We start from the raw sequence: 11,032 nt of genomic DNA, 5'->3' as shown, positions 1-11,032 counted from the left end.
GGAGGGCCCAGCCCATTGTGGGTGGTGGTGATATCCCGGGGCTGGTGGTCCTGGGTTCTATAACAGAGCATGCTGAGCCAGCCGTGAGGAGCAAGACACCCCTCCATGGTCTCTGCACATGGCACACAGCGTGGAGTCGTCCATTATAGCACGGGCAAAAAGTAATGGTTCTCTTATCGTTGACTTAATCGCTTTGTTGTCTAACTTTTTATTTCAATTTCTCTCATCCACACTGAAAGAAAAAAGAAGTCCAAGATAACATAGATATCTATTCGTTGATGTCCTTTCCTCTCTGACCTACCTTCATGTTGTATAAAAGCATTCTCCAAAGGTAAACATTACATGCTGCAGGAAAGCTTCAGAGGGAAAAAAGCTGAGCCGCGAAGAAGATAGACACCAGAGCAGCTGCCTGGAAGGAAGAGAAACCATCGGAGCTGCCTGGAAGAGCTTTAGACCAACTGAGGCACCTGCAAAGGCCACTGTCCAATCTGTGGAGCTGCCCGCAGGCTGTACAGTGTGCTCCAGGCTCCCAGCTTTGTGAGCTGCCGCCTGTGTTGGGGTGGGCTTTGGTGATGCTTTGTGTCCTTTCTGCTCCTCTGATTAACCCCTCACCCATATTCCTGTGTAACCCCGATAGAGCTTGTTGGTTCATCAAGGTGAACTTTGGTGGTATCTGTTAGTCTTCTGCTACCACTTTAAGAACCACGCCCACCCCAGCCACTTTTGGACCTCCCCCCAGCAGCCATCCTCTCTCTCTCTCTGGTGCCTGTGTGTGTGTGTGTGTGTGTGTGTGTGTGTGTGTGTGTGTGTATGTGTGTATGTGTACGTGTGTCTTTATTTTCTCTCTGTTTTCTCTTTTTTAAGCAATAAATGTCTCCCTCTTTTTTAAATAATACTATGTCCTATGAGCCTTTTATCCACCGTAACCACCCACCTGACTCCCCCGGCCGCATGGCATTGCAGGGACTCACGGCCATCCTTGCCGGACTCCGTGAGCCGCCCAGGACATCCCATCATCATATTCTTTTTAAAAGAACAAAATTTGGTGCTGTGGACTCAACAGATTCACCCGCCAAGGGCCAGAGTTCCAGCCTTAACTTTCGTCTGGGACTCTGACCACCAACTTCCGGGACTGAATCGGACCGAGGACTTCTCAACCCCGCCAACTGCCTGGACCACATTCCTACAAACAACACCGGCTTCTAATTGTAAATTTCCTCACTCCAGCCAGCTTATCTGAGCCTTTTTAACCCGGGATTTACCGGTCCTCCCAGTGTTTCTGGGCTCAGGGGGTACTTCTCCACCCCATCGCTGGCATCCATTACGGCTTGTGTCCTCTGTTAAGCCTGTGCATTCCCGCACCTGGGGACCCGAGGTTCCCAGGCTTCTTCCTCTTTATTTCAGTCTTTTCTTCCTTCCAACCTTTCTCGTGGACGTAATTGGCTGATCCGGTTTGGCCTATACCCCCCACATGTGGATTGAGGACGCTCACCCACATGTCCTGGGTGGTCGATTTGCATCTCACCTAAACGGGGAGCCATTCCCCATAGGCTCGAGATGCCACGTTTTTTTGCGGGTTTTCCACGGTCTTGACCTGGGAAAGCAAGTCGTACCAGCCTAAATATGCCTTAAATTATCTGTTTATATGGGTTTTTCATGATTCAGACTCTGCATAGCAACCAGGCGGCCCTCGGCTTTTAAAATTCCCGCGGTCTTTCCATTCAAGCCACAACACGTGGCCGCCGCCATGTTCATTGGGGTCAGGTGACTTTATCGCTAGATTCACTGAGAGCCAGATCACGCGACCAGGCCCTCCCACTGTTATGTATGTCCCGCTTTCCCCTCCCCCTCCTCAGTGTTCACTGAAATTCTCTCCTTAGCTGTGATTACAGGTGTTTTGCACAGTGACGTGCTTTCTGATAGGGCCCATCAGAAACATACACTTTGCCTAATTCCTGTTCTCTATGTATAATAATTGTTCATTTCATCTCGTTCAGACTACAAAATCATAAACTGGTATGTGCTTTTAAGCTGTTTTCTACCATTGTCAGTTCTGCCACTAATCTTAATGTTACAAACAGTTTTTTTTCTTTCTGTCTGTCTTTTTACAAATGTGGATCTTACCTATTAAGAGTCAATACAGTCAAACTCAAACCCAATCTTCCAGACAGATTCTATACTGCAGCTATACCTAATAATCAGCCCTCAACTGCTCAGAGATCTGGGGAATGCGATATTTAAATGTTTAATTATTTAAAAAACTTTTCATAACAAAAAGAGACAGGTTGGCTTCTAGCAAGCACTCTGTTTCCTCCGAGAAGACATAAGACAAACCATCACTGACCACCGTCCATCTGCAGTTTGCTTCAACTGCCAAGCGCTGACCATTGGGCAAGAACTGCCTATCACCTAAACTGGAGACCTCCAAATGTGGACATAATCACTGGAATCGACAGTCTAGCTGCGCAGGTAAGGTAGACCTGTCTTCCTAAAGATTTCTTGGTCCACAGGGTCTTCAAAAGCCTGGCAGGCTCTACATTAAACAACAAAGGTCAAATGCAACCTTCAGTGACCAGGGAGGACCAAAGAGTAGCTCTGGGTGCCAACCAAGTAAGTTCTCTGTCATTTTTTAATCAGTAACTCAATTAAAATCTTATCCTTCTCAAAGATCTCTGACAGTCTGATAGCTGAGAGGTTTTGCCAGGTTGTCTCACCAAATAAAAATACTTTTCATTATAATTTCTGTTTTTACAAACCCAAGGAGTTCTTAATACAATATATATATGTCTAAAACTTCTGTTTTTCTTATAAGTTCCAGGGAGACAAATTAAAAAACCCATCATAAACAGGTCAGATACAAACTTCTCAATTCCCTGGTCCTAAAATTTTTTTTCTCAATTTAACTTTGTCCTCTGTTCTGCCAATACCCTAACCAGGTCCAAGGGACACCAGACATTTCCATGCCACAGACACCTGTCCTGTTGTGAGCAGAGACCAGCTATGCCAGAATGTGACCAACACCCAGCTTCTCTCGGATCTCCCTCACCCCCACACCCCCCCCAAAGACGACGCCCACAAATCAGCTGGAAGCAGTCTTGAGAATTCGCCACCCCAATTCCTTCAACCTGTAATGTCTAACCTTCTACTTTTTATTATAAAAAGGATCCGGGAATGTTAGTCTTCTGCTGCCACTTTAAGAACCACGCCCACCCCAGCCACTTTTGGACCTCTGCCCGCAGCCATCTTCTCTCTCTCTCTGGTGCCTGTGCGTGTGCGTGTACGTGTGTGTGTATGTGTGTGTGTGTGTGTGTGTGTGTCTCGTCTCGTGTGTACGTGTGTCTTTGTTTTCTCTCTATTTTTCTCTTCTTTAAGCAATAAATGTCTCCCTCTTCTTTAAATAATACTATGTCCTATGAGCCTTTTATTTGCCGTAACCGCCCGCCTGACTCCCCCAGCCGCATGGCGCTGTAGGAACTCACGGCCATCCTTGTCGGACTCCGCGAGCTGCCCGGGACATCCCATCATCATATTCTTTTTAAAAGAACAAAAGTGTCTGTACTTTGATCTGTGGTGGGCTCCCTATCTGGGGCGAGTAGACATGTGTGTTGTGTCTCCCCAGGAAAAGTTCTGTCACACAGACTTCAATAGGGATGATGCTGTTATTCTACCCATGTAAATATTAAGGTTTATTCTGATTTTTTCAATAAATTTTTACGGTTATTTAGTTATTATTTTTGTGTGTCTGTGGATTCATGTGTGTCACAGAACCTGTTGGGGGGGGTCAGAGAGCAACTTATAGGAATCGATTATTTCCTTCTGTCGTGTGGATTCCAGAGATTGACCTCAGTCATCAGCTCTGGCACTTAAATTCCTTTACCCACTGAGACATCTCACCAGTCCCTTTTTTTTTTTTTTTTTTGAGACATGGTTTCTCTGTAGTTTTTGAAACCTGTCCTGAGCTGGCCCTTGTAGACCAGGCTGCCTTGAACTCAACAGAGATCTGCCTGCCTCTGCCTTCCTAGTGCTGGGATTAAAGGCGTGCGCCACCATCGCTGGACCAGTCCTATTATTATTATTACTTTCATTTTGAGATGGGGGGGTGTCTCTCTCTATACTCACAATTGGCCTAGAACTCAATATGTAGATCTGGCTTGCCTTGGACTCACAGAGACCTTCTGTCTCTGCCTCCTGGGTGCTGGTGTTGAAGGCGTGGTTCAGCTGCTATTTTGTTTTTGGTTTTTTTTTTTTTTTTGAGAAGGCTCCTGTTTTGTAAACTAGACCGTACTTAAACTTGAGATCCTCTTGCCTCAGCTTCCTGAGTGCTGGGATTACAGGCATGTGCCACCAAACCCAACTTAATCTCATTGTGATGAACAGTGTGAACCTATTGAGAAAATTGCCCCCACTCTCATGAAAGTCTCCTTCAATCTGGTATTTTGGTGCTTCTCTGTGAGATTAATTTTATTTTTACATTACAACTATTTTCTAATAAATCCACCGGAGCATGCCTGATTATTTGGATCTAATTTATTAGTCGCAGCAGTGTGTGATAGCAATAACAATGGAGTGCTACAGCATCTCCACCATCAGGAGGAATTAGGATATCATTTTCATCTCACCTGGCAAGGCAGGAATGAAGCTGCAAGAGGTCATTGTCTTGTTTGCGAATGAGAAGCAGGTATAGGTGTGAGGGGCCCCACCCTTGGCCACTGAACAAATGGGAAGTCTTTTCAGTGACAGGGCTTGATTGTTAGCTTAGATGATCTGCCTGCCAGTCTAGGGGAACCCGAAGGACTGGGATACATTCAGAAAAGAAGCCTGGCTGTTTCCTGGTTGTTCCAAGTTAGGGCTACACCAGGTATTTTACAAGCTTTATAAAAAAATGGGGGCTATCTACAAATGGGCATTTGGACCAGAATATGGTCCCAGTTATGTCAAAACTAGAAATCTTTGCTTCGCAACCACACAAATCGGGTAGTATAGCTTGCAGCCATGCTTGCCTACCCAGTGATGGCTTGCCGTCATGGAAACGGCTTCTCCAGAGAGACCATGGTGTCATCTGTCAGAACTAGGTTACATTCCTTGAAAACAACCCAACTCCCCCAGCCCCAAAACTTTACTTATTTTTATATGTAGACTGTTTGCTTGAATGTGTGTATGTGCACCATGAATGTGCCTGGTGTCCGTGGAGGTCAGAAGAGGGTGCTGATCCTCATCCCCTGGGACTTAAGTTACAGATGATTGTCTACTACCGGGTGGGTGGCGTACTAAAGCGAGCCTGGTGAGGCCCTTCCTATATCCAAGATGGGACCTCCAGCTCCCAGATAGCGGCCCTCTGCCAGCACTGAACGGATGTTTGGTGTGCTGCTTGCTCGAGTCCTCTTGTCAATAACATATTGTGCCATAAGTATTGCATCCAGACAGCAGCATCTTGCAAGGTGAGGAGGCTGGAGCTGCAAGCAACACACAGACTTGAAACTTTTGTTAGCGTGCAGGCAGAGGCCATGGACTTGAAACCACACGGCATGCTCTTAAAGGCAGTGTTACCTTTAACTGCTTGTCCTGTTTCCCGGCTCTGCTGTCTCTGGCGCTCCTTTGGATCATCGGGGATCTTGGTTGAATTCCCGGTGTCCAAGGCTAGCCTTCTTCAGAAACTAGGTTTCCTTTGCCTTTCCTGGAGCTTGCTCTGTAGACCAGGTTGGCCTCTAACTCACAGAAATCCGCCTGCCTGAGGGCTGGGATTGAAGGCATGCGCCACCGCCACCACCACCGGGCTAGCAACTAGGTTTCTCTTCTTAGATTCATCTTGTTTCTGCCACACTTGAGTCAGCATTCCGCCTAAATATAGAAACTTATAAGGAAAGGTTCCTTTCGTTTCCAGGTACAGCAATTGAGTCCAGACCACACTGTCGTCTCAGTAGCTCCGAGAGCTTGGGTTGTACTTCTGTTTTTCAGACTGTGGGATAGCACTGTCCTAGAATTAACCTTGTGACTTGGTTACCTTAACTTCTTCAGTCTCTTCTGGGACTCCTCCCCATGCCTTCTATTTCAGATCTGGGTCATCGGTCCTTTATCTCCTGTCTGAATTGTGGACCATTAGCATGAATGTTGCCAAAGCCTTCCTGCCTGCATCGACTGTATGTAACATGCCCTTCTCTGTAACTAGGAAAGATGCCAGTTATGGAATGCACTGAAAGGTGTAGGTGGACTTTTCTGTCATGCCAACCAGCTCCCAAATAGACGCCACAGAGATGTGTTATTAATTATGAGAGCTTGCCCGGTAGCTTAGGCTTGTTACCAACTAGCTCTTACAACTTAAATTAACCCGTTTCTAGTCATCCATGTACTGCCTAAGGCTCGTTCACCTCATCTATGCTCTGCCCATGTTGCTTCTTCTGTGTCTGCCTTTCTTCTCCCCAGTGTCCTCTGCGCCTGGAAATCCTGCTTCGCTATTGATCATCCAGCTTTTTATTAAACCAGGCACAGTGATACATCTTCACTCGGTGCAAAGGAATATTCCACAGCAGAAAGGTACATATTTAATATTTATCTAATATTTCTATGAAGACGTCTGATATTTATAGAAAGATTTATTGCAGCGTTTCATACGTGCTTCTGGTTATGGCAATAGTGTGAGGTCCAGAGCATCAGTGTCTAATGAAGGAAACAGGCTGTTTGGAAAATTTGTGCGGATTCACACAGCTGGTGAGCCGAGGAACAATGGTAGGTAAACCGTGACACAGCCTTCCGATCAAACCAAAGCATTTTCTTAGCACAGGATCGAAGGTTTGGCTGCGAAGGGGAACACAGGTAATACGTCTTTCTCGCTCTAATGTGAGATAATCCTGTCGAGCTCTTGTGCCTAGGCCGCTCCGTGGAGCCGAGGGGGAGGTTTTAAACGTCAAGAAACACTAACCTTCAGCCGCTGCTCAGAGGCTAGTCCAGGTAGGGAAGCACGAGGTGCTACCACAGATGTTTGTTCTACTGGTTTGTTCTACCAGTCTGCCCTGGTTTGCCTCTTCTCACCCAAAGGCAGGAGCAGAAAGACACAGCAAACGAGCGGAGAGGGCACAGGAGGATGCCACAGCTCTCTGGAGGCTGTCAGGATTGATTGATTTGGAGTTGGGCAAGAGGCATGGAGGAATAGGCAGTTTGGAAAGCACAGTTAAGTTCTACGGTCCTCACTGGGATTCTTGTTCTGTACCCTGAAAGGTGGAGGGTTGAGGAGGCTGGGTATAAGGTGGAGGCAATGTAGAAATATATTTCAGATGTCATGTAAGGAGAATGCCATATATGAGTTCAGAAATTTCTCTTGTTTATCAAAGGTTAGAACTACAAATTCCTTTTTTTTTTTTTTGTTTGTTTGTTTTTGTGTTTTGAGAAAGGGTTTCTCTGTAGCCCTGACTGTCCAGAACTTGCTCTAGACCAGGCTGGCCTTGAACTCAGAAATCCACCTGCCTGCCTCTGTCTCTGAAGTGCTAGGATTAAAGGTATGCATTAGCACATCTGGCAGAAATTACAGTTCCTTTTCAGCTAAAGCATTTAAATCGCATGTTATTTATTTATGTGCCTACATGCGATTTCATTCCCATGTCATGGTAAGTGTGTGGCGGGCAAAGGACAAGCTGAAGGAACCAAACCTCCTCCACCATGTTAGCCCCAGGGACTGAACTCAAGGCCTTAGGCTTGGCAAGGAGCACCTGCACATGCGTGTTCCCTCGCCGGCCCTCAAATTCTTTTGAAGTTTTCTAATCTTTCGGAGTTCTAGGCGTGTGTATTTATAATGAAGTAACTAACTAACTAGTCCATGTATGCTAGCATAGAGTATGTATGCATTTGGTTTGTGTAGGAGTACACAGGGGTACATGTATGCATGAGGGTGTTTGAGGTCACCTTTGCTTGTCATTGCTCAGGGCCTGTCCCCCTTATTTTTTCTGACAAAGTCTCTGTCACTGGTTCCTAAGGTTGTCAATTTGGCTTGGCAGGTTGGCTGGTGAACCCCAGGGATCATCTTCCCTGGTGCTGGGATTACAAGCATGCACCACTGCACCAAGTTTTATTTATTTATTTTTGGCATTTCAGCTCTTATTAATGTACATGAAGAACACTGTTTTTATCTCTATTTATTTATTTATTTAATGTGCACATTTGTCTGTGTGAGGGTGTCAGATCCTCTGTAACTGGAGTCACAGACAGTTGTAAACTACCCTGAGGGGGCTGGGAATTGAACCTGGGTCCTCTGGAAGAACAGCCAGTTCTCTAGCCCCACACCCCCAGTTTCTTTTCTTTTCTTCCCTTTCCTTCCCTTCCCTTCTTTTTCTTTCCTTTCCTTTCCTTTCCTTTCCTTTCCTTTCCTTTCCTTTCCTTTCCTTTCCTTTCCTTTCCTTCCCTTCCCTTCCCTTCCCTTCCCTTCCCTTCCCTTCCCTTCCCTTCCCTTTCCTTCCCTGCTCCTTCCTTCCTCCCCCCCTTTCTTTTTTAAAATATGCATTATTGTTTTGCCATGGGATGTTTCAGGTTTCCCGAAACTGGAGTTACAGACAGTTGTGAGTTGCCATGTTGGTGCTGGGAGTTGAACCTGGGTCTTCTGGAAAAGTAATCAGTGCTCTTAACTGCTGAGTCATCTCTCCCATTAGTTTCTTTTGAAAAAGTCTGTTCCCTTTGCTCTTTTGCCCCACCTTCCACCAAGATTAATGGCAGCTTCAATTCAAGTATCCACAGCCTTTCATTTTGCACGACATATCAAGCATGAAAGGTGAAACATGCGTGCAATATTCCTGGAAAATACCCAGCCTTTGTTTGTTTGTTTGTTTGAGACAGGATTTGTCTTTGTAGCCCTGGCTGTCCAGGAACTCAGTATATAGATTGTAGATTAGGCAGACCAGACTGTGAACTCACACAGATCTGCCTGTGTCAGTTTTCAAGTGCTGGGATTAAAGGTGTGCACCACCACATCCAGCATAATGCTTAGTCTTAATAAAGTTTTCATGTCTAGGAATCTGGGAATAGATCTACCTCGAGATCCAGCTTTGGTAAAGTGGTACTTTTGAGCATATACCCAGAGAAGTCTATGTCCTACCCTAGAGACACTCGCTCAACTGTATCCATTGCTGCTCTGTACACAATAGCTAGACATTGGAAACAGCCTAGACATCCATCAACAGAAAAGTGGATGATGAAGATGTGCTATGTTGATACAATGGAATATTATTGAGCTGTTAAAAAATGAAATCATAAAACTCTCTGGCAAATGGATGGAGCTAGAAAACGAAGATTCTCCTGAGCAAGATAAGACAGACCCCAAAAGACAAGCGTGGTATGTATTCTCTTTTGTGTGGATGTTAGCTTTGACGCTCTCAATAGGCATGCTACTGAGGCTGTGCATAGAGTGAAGAAGTAACGGGGAGGGAATGGAAACAGACTATGTTTCTAGTTGTGGAGGGGAAGATAAGCCGGGGTAAGGGCAGGGAGTACAGGGAGGGACAGCTAACACTAAGGGCCATCTGAGGGGCCATATGGAAACCTATTGCAGTAGAAGCGTCTTAAAATATAGAAGACATATGCGAAAGAAATCTAAATGGGATCACCAAATAACAGGGGAGACGAAGCCCCAGCAAGTCACCTCTCAGCAAGATTGCCAGTGCCGGAAATGGGGTATATCTTACTGAGTTGTTGGCCCAAGGAGTCCCATGGAAACTCCCCCAACAGCGCAAGCTGTTGCCGAGGCTGTGTGTTGCTCTCCTCAAACCGATGGTAGGATGCTATTACTGAAGACAATACCTGCATGTCTTACTGAACATGGAAACCTCGAACTGGTGCCCGCTTAGAGCCTTCACCCCTCCTGACCAGTGTTGATGGTACTGGATGGCACTCTGTACGCTACCAGAGAAGAAGGGTGACCACCGACCCAGCCACAAAACCTTTGATCCACAGTGACAACCTGCCTGCATGACACACTGGTGCGATGGTGGAGCAGGGCTGCTGGGGTGGCCAGACAGGGCAGCTCCGGTCTGGGTGGTGGAGAGGAGGGAGTCAGCTATACCCACGCTGAAGATGGACTTCATACACTGAGGACTTCAGATGTGAAGGTGTAAATCAGCTGGACCTTTCCCAGGAGGCTGTGTGACCAAATAGCACAGACGGGGTGGCTGAAACAAGAGAAATGCATAGAAAGTCTCCTAGCTCTGGAGGTCGGGCTTCCCACATCAAGGATGTGTGTGTGGTGGATGCCCGTCTCGGATGCCACTTGGCATACACATGTCTGCTTTCATCACGTGAGGTCTCCCTGTGTTCCCACACAGCTCCCCGTTAAAGGACACTAACTGTGGGATTAGGCTCGCCTCCACAACAGTGTTTTCTCTTGATAAGATCTATAAATAAAGCCTCTTTCTGAAGCACTAAGCTTAAGACTTCAATACATTTAGGACAAGGGATGAGATACAAGACCTCTTATGACACCAACATTCCTGAATGCACTGAAATGTCTGCGTTCTACTAGCTCATATAATTTCATATGTTTTCATGTCTTTTATTCTGTAGCAAACCTCTGCAACTCCAATCCACAGCCCATGGGCCATAGGGACAACTATGCATGTACCCCCTAAAAATGTAAAAATGTAAGTTGACTTAAATACTATGAGTTTATATATTTTTTTTTGAAACTTTATTGTACCATACTTGGGTGTGAACTCTGTCGATGACAACATCTTCTCCTGGCTGGCAGAAAAAGTTGCCAACAAACCCAGAATTTTTGTCCCTAGATAGGGGATCAAACTGACTGTGGGCAATGTGCTCTTTATTCAAATCTCCAGTGAACCTAACAATGAATTTTGAATATTTAAAGGGGCCGGACAAGTGGCCTTTAAAAAAATAATAAATGTAGGCTTTATTTCCTCCTTGGAAAACTCCCATCAAAACAAACTGATTAAGCAGCATATGGTCACAATAACAGGTGGCTCTGGAGGTCCCCTGTGGCCTGTTGGCCTGCAGAGCCTGGCCTCCTTAGGGCCTTGGAGCAGAGCTGCGTGGTGCTGGG

General features: G+C 45.9%; 1 long non-coding RNA gene across 1 annotated transcript; it reads left to right on the top strand.

Annotated features, from left to right (window-relative positions):
- The first annotated feature begins 569 nt into the window (after positions 1-569).
- LOC146890063 (uncharacterized) lies at positions 570-3,731 on the top strand. The gene is made up of 2 exons (XR_015735760.1): positions 570-1,208; positions 1,998-3,731. It is a non-coding gene; the product is annotated as an uncharacterized LOC146890063 (long non-coding RNA).
- The last annotated feature ends 7,301 nt before the right edge of the window (positions 3,732-11,032 follow it).

This window comes from Myodes glareolus, chromosome 20 (assembly GCF_982192425.1).
Source record: "Myodes glareolus chromosome 20, mMyoGla1.1, whole genome shotgun sequence".
Lineage (NCBI taxonomy): Eukaryota > Metazoa > Chordata > Mammalia > Rodentia > Cricetidae > Myodes > Myodes glareolus.
This window is presented reverse-complemented; position numbering and strand designations above follow the sequence as displayed.